The sequence below is a fragment of the Amblyomma maculatum genome, chromosome 7, assembly GCF_055883805.1.
Source record: "Amblyomma maculatum isolate TAMU_Amacu chromosome 7, ASM5588380v1, whole genome shotgun sequence".
In the NCBI taxonomy this organism is placed as follows: domain Eukaryota; kingdom Metazoa; phylum Arthropoda; class Arachnida; order Ixodida; family Ixodidae; genus Amblyomma; species Amblyomma maculatum.
This window is the reverse complement of record NC_139350.1, coordinates 34,038,155-34,051,025: the sequence shown is the minus strand read 5'-3', so window position 1 is coordinate 34,051,025 and position 12,871 is coordinate 34,038,155. Positions and strand designations below refer to the sequence as shown.

Sequence of the window (12,871 nt, the reverse complement as noted above, 5' to 3'; positions counted from 1 at the left end):
GACAACTCAGAGTCGGTCCGTTGAAGTTGTGCCATACGGGAGATGCTGACGGCACAAAGGATAGGGCAATCTTTGGTGATGTCTTGCGTAGCCGGTTCCACGGGTGCTCGTGATAAACAGTCTGTGTCTTGGTGCTGTTGGCCCGACTTATAGAGGACTCTCATGTCGTACTCCTGTAACCGGAGGCTCCACCTGGCCAACAGCCCAGAAGGATCTTTAATGCTTGCTAGTCAGCATAGCGAGTAGTGATCACTGACAACACGAAACATTCGCCCGTAGATGTACGGTCGGAACTTACTCAGAGCCCAGATGACGGCAAGACTTTTGCTGTCATCGAATAGTTCCTTTCCGGACGAGAAAGTGTACGGCTCGCGTAGGCGACAACTCGTTCTGCACCATCCTGCCACTGTATGAGGACCACTGCGAGGCTGACATTGCTGGCATCAATGTGGGTATCTGGGTCTGCATTCTCATCAAAATGAGCTAGTATCGGTGGACTTTGCAGGCAGTGACGGAGTTCCTTGAAGGCTTCGTCTTGGGCACTCCCCCATAAAAAGGGTGTGTCACCTCGAGTCAAAGCTGTCAATGGCTCAGTTAGGCGAGAAAAATGTTTGACAAAGTGGCGGTAATAGGAACAGAGGCCCAGAAAATGTCGAGGGCCTTCTTGTCGGTTGGGCGTGGGAAACTGGAGACGGCGGAAGTCTTGTCGGGATCTGCGAGAACACCTTGTGCGCTGACCACATGTCCCAAGAAACGGAGCTCCTCGAAGGCGAAATGACATTTCTCTGGCTTGATTGTCAATTGCGCAGACTGGAGAGCTTGAAGGACAATGCGCAATCGCTGCAAGTGTTCGAAACTAGACGAAAAGGTGACCACGTCGTCCAGGTACACAAGGCATGACTGCCACTTCAGACCAGCTAAAACAGTGTCCATCATGCGTTGAAACGTGGCCGGCACAGAGCAGGGCCCAAACGGAAGCACCTTAAATTCGTACAGATTGTTGGGCGTCACAAAAGCTGTATTCTCGCGGTCTCGCTTGTCCACCTCGATCTGCCGACATCCGCTTTTCATGTCTAAGGAAGAGAAGAACCTGGTGTCTTGGAGTCGGTCAAGCGCATCATCGATCCTGGGTAGTGGGTACACGTCCTTGTTAGTAACCTGATTCAGTTTCCTGTAATCAACGCAGAATCGTAACATGTCTGTTTTTCACCAGGACAACCGGCGACGCCCACAGACTTGTTGACGGCTGTATAACATCGTCTGCAAGCATTTCATTGACTTGCACTCTAATGGCCTCCCGCTCTTTAGGCGACACATGGTATGGATGCTGACAAACTGGTGGCGTGGCTGGATCGATGACGATGCAGTGCTTGGCTACCGGCGTATATCCGACCTTGGAGCTCGTCGCGAAGCAATCTTTAAAATCAAGTAGCAGGGACGACAGGTTTTTTTGATGAGGTGACAAACGCGAGTTGATTTTACCCTTCCGAAGGGCGTTGTGAGCTACGGCATCGTCATGAAGATTCATCTCCACGGGGCACAGATTCGGTAACCCATCTACATCGTGGAGGAAGGCGACAGTCATTCTCTTCGCGAGGTGCTGAATTTTATTGGTGAAATTCGTCAGGAAAACTGTCGCACAGCCGTCATTCAGATCGACAAGACCGCGCGCAATAGCCACTCCCTTCTTGAGCAACAGCGAAGGGTTACTGTCCGCAATACCTTCGTAGTCGTGATACCAGTCGTTCCTAACTAACACCAGTACACTGGACTGTGGTGGCAGCATCACGTCGTCTTCGACAATATGCAGAGTGTTGATTCCTGGGTCTTCTGTGTCTCTGTGCGCCACGGCTTGCTTTGTTGAAACTGTGACTAGCGCCTCGTGTAAGGATCAAATCCCTCGAACACTCGCTTAAGACGACGAATTCACCGACGTAGACGAAACCGCAGATGCTGATTCGGGTTTTGCACCTTCCGGCCGGGCTAATGAGGTGAACTCCAGCCGTGCAAATGCTAGGACCCAACCATGGCGTCAAAACTTTGCTCAAGTCCTGGGCGAGGACATGGCTCATCACCGAATAATCTTCACCGGTATCAAGTAAAGCGACAGCGTCAGTACCGTCAGTTGTCACACACAAATCAGAGGTAGCACGTCGGATGCTGTCGCTACTATACCCCTGTGAGAAATCAGCCTTTCGGCATATCGGCAACGGAGGATCTTCGGTTTTCCCGACAGCAGCGGCCTTGCCTTCAGAAACCGCTGGAATGAATTTTCCCGACGTGGACTGGTAGAATGCCGCTCAGGATAGCCGGCGTCTCGGCGAGGACTTGGGGAACGGTAACGCTGAGGAGACGACGATCTAGAGTCATAACGACCATATGTTCCAGGCCTCTAATGAGCCGACAAGTGAGCTTCGATTTCGAATGGTCGTTCACCGTTCCGTGGGCAAGGATCGTCGGGTGCGAAACCACGCAGGCCCACTCGGCGATATGGGCAGGACCTGTAAAGAAGACCCGCCTCACCACAGTGGTAGCAGAGGGGCCGCCAGTCTTGTGCACGCCACACTTCACATTTCCGTGGCCGCTGATAGGTTGGTTGAGCAGGCACTCGGGCAAAACCAGACTGCTGCACTGCTTGAGTCGTGGTATTGATGTCGTAGCCAAGTGCTGGCGCCCGGCAGAGGACAGATGCATAGGTAGGTCTGACCTCATTCTGGCTAGGACCCTCAGGGAGTTGTTGCTGCGCTGCTAGGCGCACCTCGTCCCGGACGACTTCCGACAGCGATGTAATAGAAGGCGCGCTGGAAGGCAGCTGGAGGGCTTGTAGTTCCTCCCTGCTGATCGACTTGATTAGGTCACGTAAAGCGGCCACATCGCTCCCAAGCGACACTGAAGCAACAGCGGGGCCAAGTGTGCTCTCAAGCCAATTGTATTGCCTGGCTCGTTGCTAGAGCGTTGTTTTCAGGGTGGTCGCCTCAGTGAGGAATTCAGCTACAGTACGCGGTGGACTGCGCACAAGATCCTGCTTGACCCCACGCATGAGATGGCGTAGCTTCGTCTCCTCCGCCATGGAGGGGTCGGCACGTTTGAAGAGGCGCGTCATGTCCTCCACATACATGCGGATGCTTTCGTTGGGGCGCTGGTTGCGGGAGTGAAGCGCAGCTTCCACTTTCTCCCGGCGGTCTGCGTTGGGAAATGTAGCTAGGAGATTTAGGCAAAATGTCTCCCATGTGGACATGTTGTTCTCGTTGTTCTCGAACCATGTCCTAGCGGAGTCTTCAAGCGCAAAAGACACGTTATGGAGCTTACGGTCGTCGCTCCAGCCGGTGTAGCGGGCGACCCGCTCAAAGGTGTCCAACCAGTCCTCCGCATCTTCGTATACATCGTTGTGAAAAGATGGCGGTGTTCACAGCGAGTGGTAGAGGATGGGCGCCGAGGACCTACTATCTGTGGCCATTTCCGGTGGAACCGTCGGTCGAGGCTGCGTCATCCTCGTCAGGGGGGTAAGAGGTCTGAATTCAAGTGACTGGCTGCGGAGGCGGCGGCTAGGGTGCTGATGAACCGGTGTGAGCTCTGTGTTGTTATCTCTTAGGCGTACGCAGGTCAGGAAGCATATGCCCAGCCATAACCTCCTTTATACACTGTGCCTGTCAACTCCGCGCTCCGCGGCCGTCGCCGCCGCTCCTCCTCCGTTGACAAGTTACGCCGCTGGCTGCCGAGAGATGGCAACAGCGACGTAGGGTCACCTTCGCCAGGCGAGTGCCGGGTGCACCGTGTTGCAAAGCGGTCTGGATAGCCACGTGCTGCCGCTGTCTCGCTATTTTGTGGACTGTTCTGTGAGGGCAAGGTCATGCTTCTACTTTTCTCTGCCTTCGGGTGCTGCAGGAATACAGCATTGCACCAACTGGTAAGTGCCAGCTTTGCTTTGTCCTTCCTGTGATCGCTGCATAGTATTCAGCTGCTTTGAGGCTTGTAAAAAATACTGACAGCACCAATGCTTTTATTAAGCGTCAATACTGCAATAGTAATGTTAGATGCGCACCTGTGCTTTCTGGACTGCAATGCTAATTGCTTCCCTGCCTAGCTCGTCTGCGTAGTGTGTTGGTGTGCTCCTGCGAAGCTTTTTTTTTTGCAGTATACGCTAATTACGAATATTTGTGATAAAATTGAAACAAAAGATTTACCTATTGTGAAGATGACTACTTTAAAGTGAGTTAAACCGAATCTTGCAAAGCCTATATTATTTTCCCTTCTCGCACTCAACCGCATTAAGGCCTGTGAGAAATAATGACAGCACCAAAAGTGTGTTTATTATGCGTCAGTAAGTTAATAATAATATTAAATGTGCACGTGTATTTTCTGGACTGTGATGTGAACTTCCTCCCTGGTTAGCTCGTCTCTGTAGTATGTTACATGTGCTCCAGCGCAGTATTTTTTGTTTCGCTAACTGTGCAATTCTGTGAAAAAATAAAAACATGAGCTTTGCCTATTGTGACGATTATTTTGGAGTGATCGAAACAGAAAGATGCAACACGTATATTTGTCTTTCCTTGTTTTTCTAGTTAAAAAAAAAACGTTTGTACGACGCGCTGAATCATTGAAAGTAACAGCTGATACCAAAATTGTTCTCCTTACAGATCTCAATGACATACTGCGATGCAGTTGTTCTAATCATCTGTAAATCAAGCTGCCTTCTGAAGTGCTATCAGTGACAGCAGTCACCGTGAACTTTTTTCCCTACTTGTGGCAGCTATTGATCACACCACTTCTACATGGTACTCTTGAAGCACAATATCTGTTGTGAAATGTGTAAATAAATGCTGGTGCCTTTCTTCTTAAATTTTGTTTTATTGCAGCGTAGACTAGCATTGTAATTTTTCTATTACCATTGGTGCTAGCGGAGCAGTCATGCAGTTTTTCGAGCCGTGCGCAATTTCTTGAAACTGCCTGACATAAAATGTCATATAGCGTTGGTGTTATTGCCTAACAAGTATCATGATCACTTGTTATGCTTAGTTGATGTCTGCCTTACAAGTAAATATGCTGAATATGCACGACTCATGCTTAGGAACAGTTATCCCGCTAGCGAATAACAGCGCTCCCGCCCCGCACCGACATTCGTACCCGTGTGATCCGTGCGCCTCGACCCCTACGTCAGCGGCGCCCTCAGCGAGGGGACCGCGCAACTTTACTCATCGGCGCCACTCTATTGTTCGCGCGGCGCGTTGACAGGCACAGAGTATAAAGGGGGCTATGGCCCAGCATGACTCCACCAGATGTGTCTTGAAACTGCCTGACATAAAATGTCATATAGCGTTGGTGTTATTGCCTAACAAGTATCATGATCACTTGTTATGCTTAGTTGATGTCTGCCTTACAAGTAAATATGCTGAATATGCACGACTCATGCTTAGGAACAGTTATCCCGCTAGCGAATAACAGCGCTCCCGCCCCGCACCGACATTCGTACCCGTGTGATCCGTGCGCCTCGACCCCTACGTCAGCGGCGCCCTCAGCAAGGGGACCGCGCAACTTTACTCATCGGCGCCACTCTATTGTTCGCGCGGCGCGTTGACAGGCACAGAGTATAAAGGGGGCTATGGCCCAGCATGACTCCACCAGATGTGTCTTGAAACTGCCTGACATAAAATGTCATATAGCGTTGGTGTTATTGCCTAACAAGTATCATGATCACTTGTTATGCTTAGTTGATGTCTGCCTTACAAGTAAATATGCTGAATATGCACGACTCATGCTTAGGAACAGTTATCCCGCTAGCGAATAACAGCGCTCCCGCCCCGCACCGACATTCGTACCCGTGTGATCCGTGCGCCTCGACCCCTACGTCAGCGGCGCCCTCAGCGAGGGGACCGCGCAACTTTACTCATCGGCGCCACTCTATTGTTCGCGTGGCGCGTTGACAGGCACAGAGTATAAAGGGGGCTATGGCCCAGCATGACTCCACCAGATGTGTAACAGTGGTTACACAGAAACAACTACTGTGGCCGCTGAGCGAGAGCACTGAGACAGCTGAACGAGCGAACGAGGGCACCAGGAACGGGCCCACACTTCAACGTCGTCTACTTCGTCCCATTTCGCTCCTTCTTCTAGTTCTAATGCACGTGTCAATATTGCATGAACTCAAAGAAACAAGATTACACAAGAGTCTTTCCTGGAATAACGCTGCATATATTAGTATAAAAAAAAAGATAAAGGACTTATCGATGAAGTAATTTTTGCAGGAGGCACTAATGATAGCTAGGAGGCGCGTTCAATGACTATGCCAGAATTGGCATCAAATACATATGTTTTCCTGCCACAGACCAGTTTGTCAAAGGGAAGTTTCAATTTTAGATCATGAGCCTTTCCAAATTCAATAATATGCTTTCGAGCTGCTCGAACATCAGATGAAAAGTCCTCAGCAATAGCATAGTCGGTGTCTTTAAGCTTCCTGGCCTCAGATAGTATCTTGTCTTTGTCTTTGAAGTAGGTGAATCTGGCAATAATTGGACGCGTCTTATTTACTGCAAAGGTACCCAGCCTATGTGCATGGTCAATATCTCATGGCTGTATGTCTATTCCCAAGTTTTCCTTACAGAGGTTGACTTAGGTTTTCAGATTCACTCCACGATTTATTATAGGCATCTCGTAACCCATTGAAGACAAGATTGTTTCGACACAGCCTGTTTTCTGTGTCATCAACACGGACAGTCAAAGCTGATACTTGTGCCACGCAATCCCGTGTGGTGGATTGGATTCCTTTAATTTGAGACTTCATTTCAGCCAAAGGAGCACAGTCCTGTTCAATCTTAACTAGCCTGGCTTTTAAGTCAATGAAACTTTTTTCGTGGTTAGCCAGAGTGGACTGAATAGATTTCATTTGGCCAAGAATTTCTGACTGTGCTTTGCAACTGCTTCACAGCGTTAACCAGTTCATCACACTCTATAGGAGGGCCAGGATTACTTTCAGTGTCACCGGCCAATAGCAGTAACTTGTGCAAGATACAAACACTCACAAGCAATGTACCAAGTGCATCATGGGCTCGGCAGCACTAGAAGGGCACGATAACAAGATGGTTTAGCGTAAAGGCAATGGTAATTTGTTACCTGCATGGTGAAAAGATGACCACCGTTAGTAGGTCCCATCGCTTGCATGCTGCCAAGCCTACTGAAACGCTGCTGATGTTGTAGTGGCGCTATATCCCAGGATAGCAATGTAGATAAAACACGAGCGGTGCTAGATGTCGGAACAGTCCAGGACAGGTCACACACACGCTCGTACAGTGGATGATAACATGGCTGTGTGGAACGATATGCGTGACTGATAGGTGCTGAGAGGCATGTGAAAGTAGGCTCGTTGAGGGGGCAGATTGCTGTTTCCAGAGGCCTATCGCTTGGGTCAGGAAAACAATGACCCGTGCATCCGCCGCATGTATCCAGATTGAAGAAAGGCCAGGTAGAAGAACTGCATGGCGAAAAGATGAGTGCCGTTAGTAGGTTCCATCACTTGCATGCTGCCAAGCCCACTGATTGCAGACATGGGCCAGAAGTCTCGATGAAGCCCATTGCACTTTCAAGAAATGTAGGAGGGCTAATGTACCACACAGTTTTGAAGGACGGCTTCTGTGGGAAGATTTCTGTGATGACTTTCTGAAGACAGTGCAGCCTATGATGGGAAGCTTTCCCTACTTGCATTATGCGTGAATGAAAACAATTGCTCTTAGTTTGGTGTGTTATAGTCGTGTCTGTATTGCACGTAGGTTTTTATCAACTGATTTGTCCAGATGTCACTGACAGTAGGAACCACCTTCCCTTTCATTTGCTTGGTGCCCTTCAGATCCTTATGCTGTGATGTGGTTACCCTCCAAGCCTCATAACCAGCAAAGGTATTGAATCACTTCAGTGGTGCTCTAATGCATGGTTTCAGACTTGCTATTGCTATGCAGGCCGCATTGGAAAAATTTTGTCCCTTGTGGGCCAGAAGATGTAACATACAGTAAAAGCTCGTTAATTTGAACTTCAGTAATTCGAATTTTCGGGTAATTTGAACTACAATACTTGATTCGGCCAAGCTCCATTGAGATCTGTGGCAAAAAAGCCTGCTATTTCGAACACGTGTTGGTTCTGCTACGGATAATCAGCACTATGCATCGCATCGCCGCATCTGGGTGGCTTGGCGCGCTGCATGTGGCCAAAAACACAACTCTGTGAAAGAGTGGCATAGTTAGAGGCTGCATACGTCCAAAATGGGGACAAAAGATGAAACCAGGTAAAACCATGGGAGAGGGTAGAGCTTAAATGGCACCATGACCGGTGCGGTGGCTGGCGGCACTGGAGGGTAGGGGTTGGTGGCCACGGCGGCGGCTGCCTGCTCTCTTTCGCGGAACCTCCGAAACTCCGAACTAAATACTCGTTAATTTGAGCCCTGTTAATTTGGAAATGCAGATAAATACAGTTGGCGCAGTCCCAGCCAACACCTATGAAAGGCTATGGGTTGGGACGGCTGCTACAAGTTACACGAGAATTTTTTTGGGAGTTCATCTTTTCTCTCGGCAGTCAACGCAAGCACACACGGTCAGCCGTAATCATGACGCTGCCTTTTAGCATCATTCTCTTCAAAAGGCGCTTGCTGCTATCGCACGTTCCAATGATTGAGTGGCAGTAGACGGTACCCACCCCAATCGCCCGTAACAAGATAACCTAAACGTACTGAAAAACGAGGCTTGCACAGCCGGACATGCACTGGCAGTCTTCCAAGCTCGCTTCCGCTTTTGCTTAAGCTATCAAAAGGTAAACACCCGATGATGTTACCGCTGCACAGCATCTTGGCGCACTGCAAGAAATATGTTGTGGACTGTGACGGCGCAAAACGGGACGCCTTAACGAGTGATGGCTTTTTTTTTTAATTCTTGAGCAAAAATCGGAGGTGAGTGGGTTCATTATGGTGAGTGGGTTTTTTATGCGAGTAAATAGGCGAATTTGCCATAATGCAAATGGTTATTGTCAGTGTTTTTAGGCCATTTGATAATTTGAACATCGAATAATCTAAACTTTTTTCCCAGTCCCGTGAAGTTCGAACTAATCATCTTTTACTGGAACAGCAGAAGAAACGAAATAGCAACAATAAGCAGAGATAAGAAAATAACGAAGTATCAGTAAAATATAACTTGATAACAAAATTCTAAGAGGCACGACTCCTCAGGAGTGAAAAGGTGAAAATCTTTGGGGCTAGTTCTACTGTAGTGTTCATTTGACAGAACCGTGTCGATGAAACACGGCAGGAAAGTGGCTTCTTCTGCGCTAGATTTGAGGTCAAAAGCTCCACTCAGCATCAATGATGTGTGCGTGTTGCACCACTTGGTCTTCAGAGCTGCCAGCAGATGATGTATGGGGGTGTTTGACACATGGCTGCAGCCGGCCACGCTCCCTCCTGGAGAAGTATGTGAAGCTTTCGTTGCCACTAGAGACTACAGGAAAGCTAGACAAGGAGAATTAAGATACGTTTCTTTCTTGCCTGGCGTGGTGTAGTTAGTAGCTCGACTGGTGCTAGGAGGGGTAGGAATTAATTCCCAGTGGAAGACTAGTTTTTTCTTGAAGGTTAAAGGGGGTAGGAAACGGCTAGAAAAGTTGATAAAAGTTTGCAATGTGTAGAACAAATGCTTCAGAGCATTCGTCCAAACTAAAACTCCTCGGAAAAAATCCAGCGATTTATTATTAATTTTAAAAACTATTCTGCCATGATTACCTAAGTCACAAGTGCCGAGTGACAGGCTGCCATTGGCTGCAGCTGCGACGGCCACTACATCGTGGACACACTTCTGGTAGCTGCGAAAGTCGCTTGCTCGAGTACTGCATGCATGCACTGCGTGCATGAACCTGAGCTTGGCGCTTCGGTTTGCGACGTTAACCAAAAAGGTGGTGGCGTCCGACTGAAAGTGCGCGTCAGTGCAGGAGTGCGAAAAGAGCACCAGCTGGCCCGATTCAACACCGTACCGATAAAATAGGCAGCATCAACCTTCATGTACCGACTGATGGCGCAGCAGCGTACTGTAGTCCAGTGTCCCGTATCGTCTTTGCTGCATCGACCATTTGTGCGGCGTGCTGATAATTAAATGGAACATGCGTCAAAAAAGGACTACCCTCAGCTTCATCGCTAAAGTACACAAATTTGCACCGCTTAAGTGCAGCACCGGATGCCGTCAGGTTACCACAGAGATGCTGTCTGCGGGCGCTGCGGCCGACGGCACTCCGGTCGTGTGCTGCTCCTTTGCTCGTCATTAGGCCTTGTTTCTTTTGCATCCAAGCCACGGCAGATGGCATTTTGGAATCGCCCGCTTTGCTCCGTCTCTAGCGCAATTGCTCACGTGCTCCTGTGCGCGATTCTTGCGTGTAGCTGCGGAAATCGGTGACAACCTGCGCGGACAAATAATTCGTGCTCACCTGTCATATCCGATATCCAAACTTTGTAGCGATCATTAGTCCGTGCTCTCATCAGTGATACACGTATACATTCCATCTGTTATGCACAAGAGATGCCTCTCGCCGACCATAATGAAAGTGCTCCTGGCTAAAAACGATGACATGTTTGCACGCGGGCAACTCGCACGCTCGATCATCTGCCAGCATCCATGCAGAGTCGATGCTATCGCATCAACTCCGCGAGAGGTCACCGGCCGCCGCTGGTCAAACCGCAGAAGACGGTACCAAAGCTATTGACACCGGAGACTGACCCCGGCAGCGCGAGAGAAGAAAGGGGTCCTGTTGAAAGCCGTGCTTGGCAGGAGTGTACGCTAATTTGCGCTGAATGGGACAGGGATATGAAGGAAAGTGTTCCTCAGCGGCGGCCGCTGGTGTGTGTGGATAGCAGCCTGCCCACCTGCAGGTATGTGCTTGCGAACGACCCGAGTCGTTTGGGCTGCTGTCGCACACAATTCCGAGAGGTCATGAAACTGAAGAAACCGGCGGCTGAGGAAGACACCAGACGAAGTTGAAAGCTATGCAAACGCAGACGGGATAGGAAAAGCAGAGACCATAAAGGCATGGGCGACGCTCAGGAAAACAGGCGCGGCAACTGGAAGTTTTAGAACCGAGCGTCGAGGCTTTGTGGGCGGGGCTAGCGGGGCGGAGTTCCCGAGCTGTTCTCTTCGTTTTTTTTCTGGTGTCTCTGAGTGCTGAGTTGAGGGGAGAGAAGAGGGGCGTCATTTTTAATCGCCAATATCTCCGGTGTTAATGAAGCTAGCTGAAAAATTCTTGCGGTGAATTGACTTGTGAGGGAGTACCTATCTTCCTACCGATTTGCTTTACCTCATTTTAGGCATTGCATGACCCCTTTAGATTAAAGTTTGATGAATTTCCATGATTTGCTTGAATTTGACAATGGACTGTTTTCTGAATTGGCTTCTAGATTGGATTGGGGACTGTTTGGTTATGGACTGGGTTCTGCTCTGGCTAGTTTTGTGGATTGCGTTGGATTGGCTTTGGATCTATCTTGTCAGACGTACGCCACTGATGAGCTAGTAAAGGCTTTCGCCTTAAACTGTCTCATCCCCACGTCTTTAATAGGTTTACTGTTTTCACCTTCCAGATGTACCTGAAGGTGGCGGCGGTGGTGCGTGGTGTGGTGATGACAGTATGGGCCAGCTTCGAGTGTGAAAAAGCTCCTCAACTTCTTGGTTCTGTGCAAACAGACAAGTAAGGGCTTGCTTTTCCTTAACCTTTTTCTTCATCTGTAATATGTTTTTGTTTTGGTTAGACTGAAAGTACAATAAGGTAGATTTTTGTTTTTCAAGATAGAAAAGAAACAAATGTGAGTGGGAAAACAGGGTAGTAATGTTGATGCGTGGTGCAAATGCTAAGCACAAAGGCTGCACATTTTTTTGCAGCTAGTATGACAGCTTGTAATTAATGATAAGCTACAGTGACCAGAAAGTGCTGTCTGCTGAGCCTATGTAAAGCTAATAAGCAATAGGTGTTCCATCTCTTGTCACTTCACCCCAAAGTTTTGAGCTAACTTTGTTAGCATCATAGGTATCAGCAACTAACGATGCTCCTCCTCTCTCTCCTCTACTGATACACTCTAAGCCAGCAGAAAGATAATTTTCACTAAAAAGTAAGAAGCAGACATTCAGAGGACTTCATTTTCAGAAAGTTCATTGTTATTGTATAGAGTATTCTAGACATTGTAGCGACAGTTTATGCACCATGACATTACATCATAAAACAGCATTCATACACTCCTGCAGCGGAACAAAGCACGCGTTGCAAGGTCTAGAAATCTAATATTTTAAGACAAACTTTAGTCACTGCAAAGTTCCTTGCCTATACACAGAAGGAACAAAAAGTGTTTGCATCCTATAGTTCGCAAAATATTGAGATGATTTTGTACCCTACCATTTCAAAATTATCTGAATAACATTGAACATCATCATCATCTTTATTTTCACTGTGAGGTACATGTGCATGGATTATCAGTATTACAGAAGGAGGTCCCGAAGTATAAACTGTCCGGGGGACCTCCTGACCTCCATTCACCACACTGAGAATTATCCCTAATAAATACTTGGGGCCATGAATCTCTAGCCTAAAATCTCGTGTGGACCGACTTAATAAATATTGATAGTGACGATATAGGGAAAGGGTCAGGGACTGTGCCTTCCCATGGGCACGTCATCGGTTGTTTTGTTGGTCAATTTCTGGTTGTCACGTCTGTTTGCTTGGGTGTGGGCTTCTTCCCGAACTGCACATTTAAAACTCACTGCCATCCTGTTTTTTATCTGCATTGTCTGCAATAGCAGACACAGAGCTTGAAAGGTAGCAGCCACCAACAGAAAGATGCGAAATTGGTAAATGAGAGCCATGTGTGCAACAACAT

At 48.3% G+C, this 12,871-nt stretch overlaps 1 long non-coding RNA gene across 1 annotated transcript in view; it reads left to right on the top strand.

Moving 5' to 3' along the window:
* Nucleotides 1-12,871, top strand: part of LOC146182946 (uncharacterized) — a 44,386-nt gene that overhangs the window by 28,228 nt on the left and 3,287 nt on the right. The window contains exon 2 of the long non-coding RNA XR_014708447.1: nt 11,585-11,691. This is a non-coding gene — a long non-coding RNA (uncharacterized LOC146182946). The remainder of the gene's footprint in view (nt 1-11,584; nt 11,692-12,871) is intronic.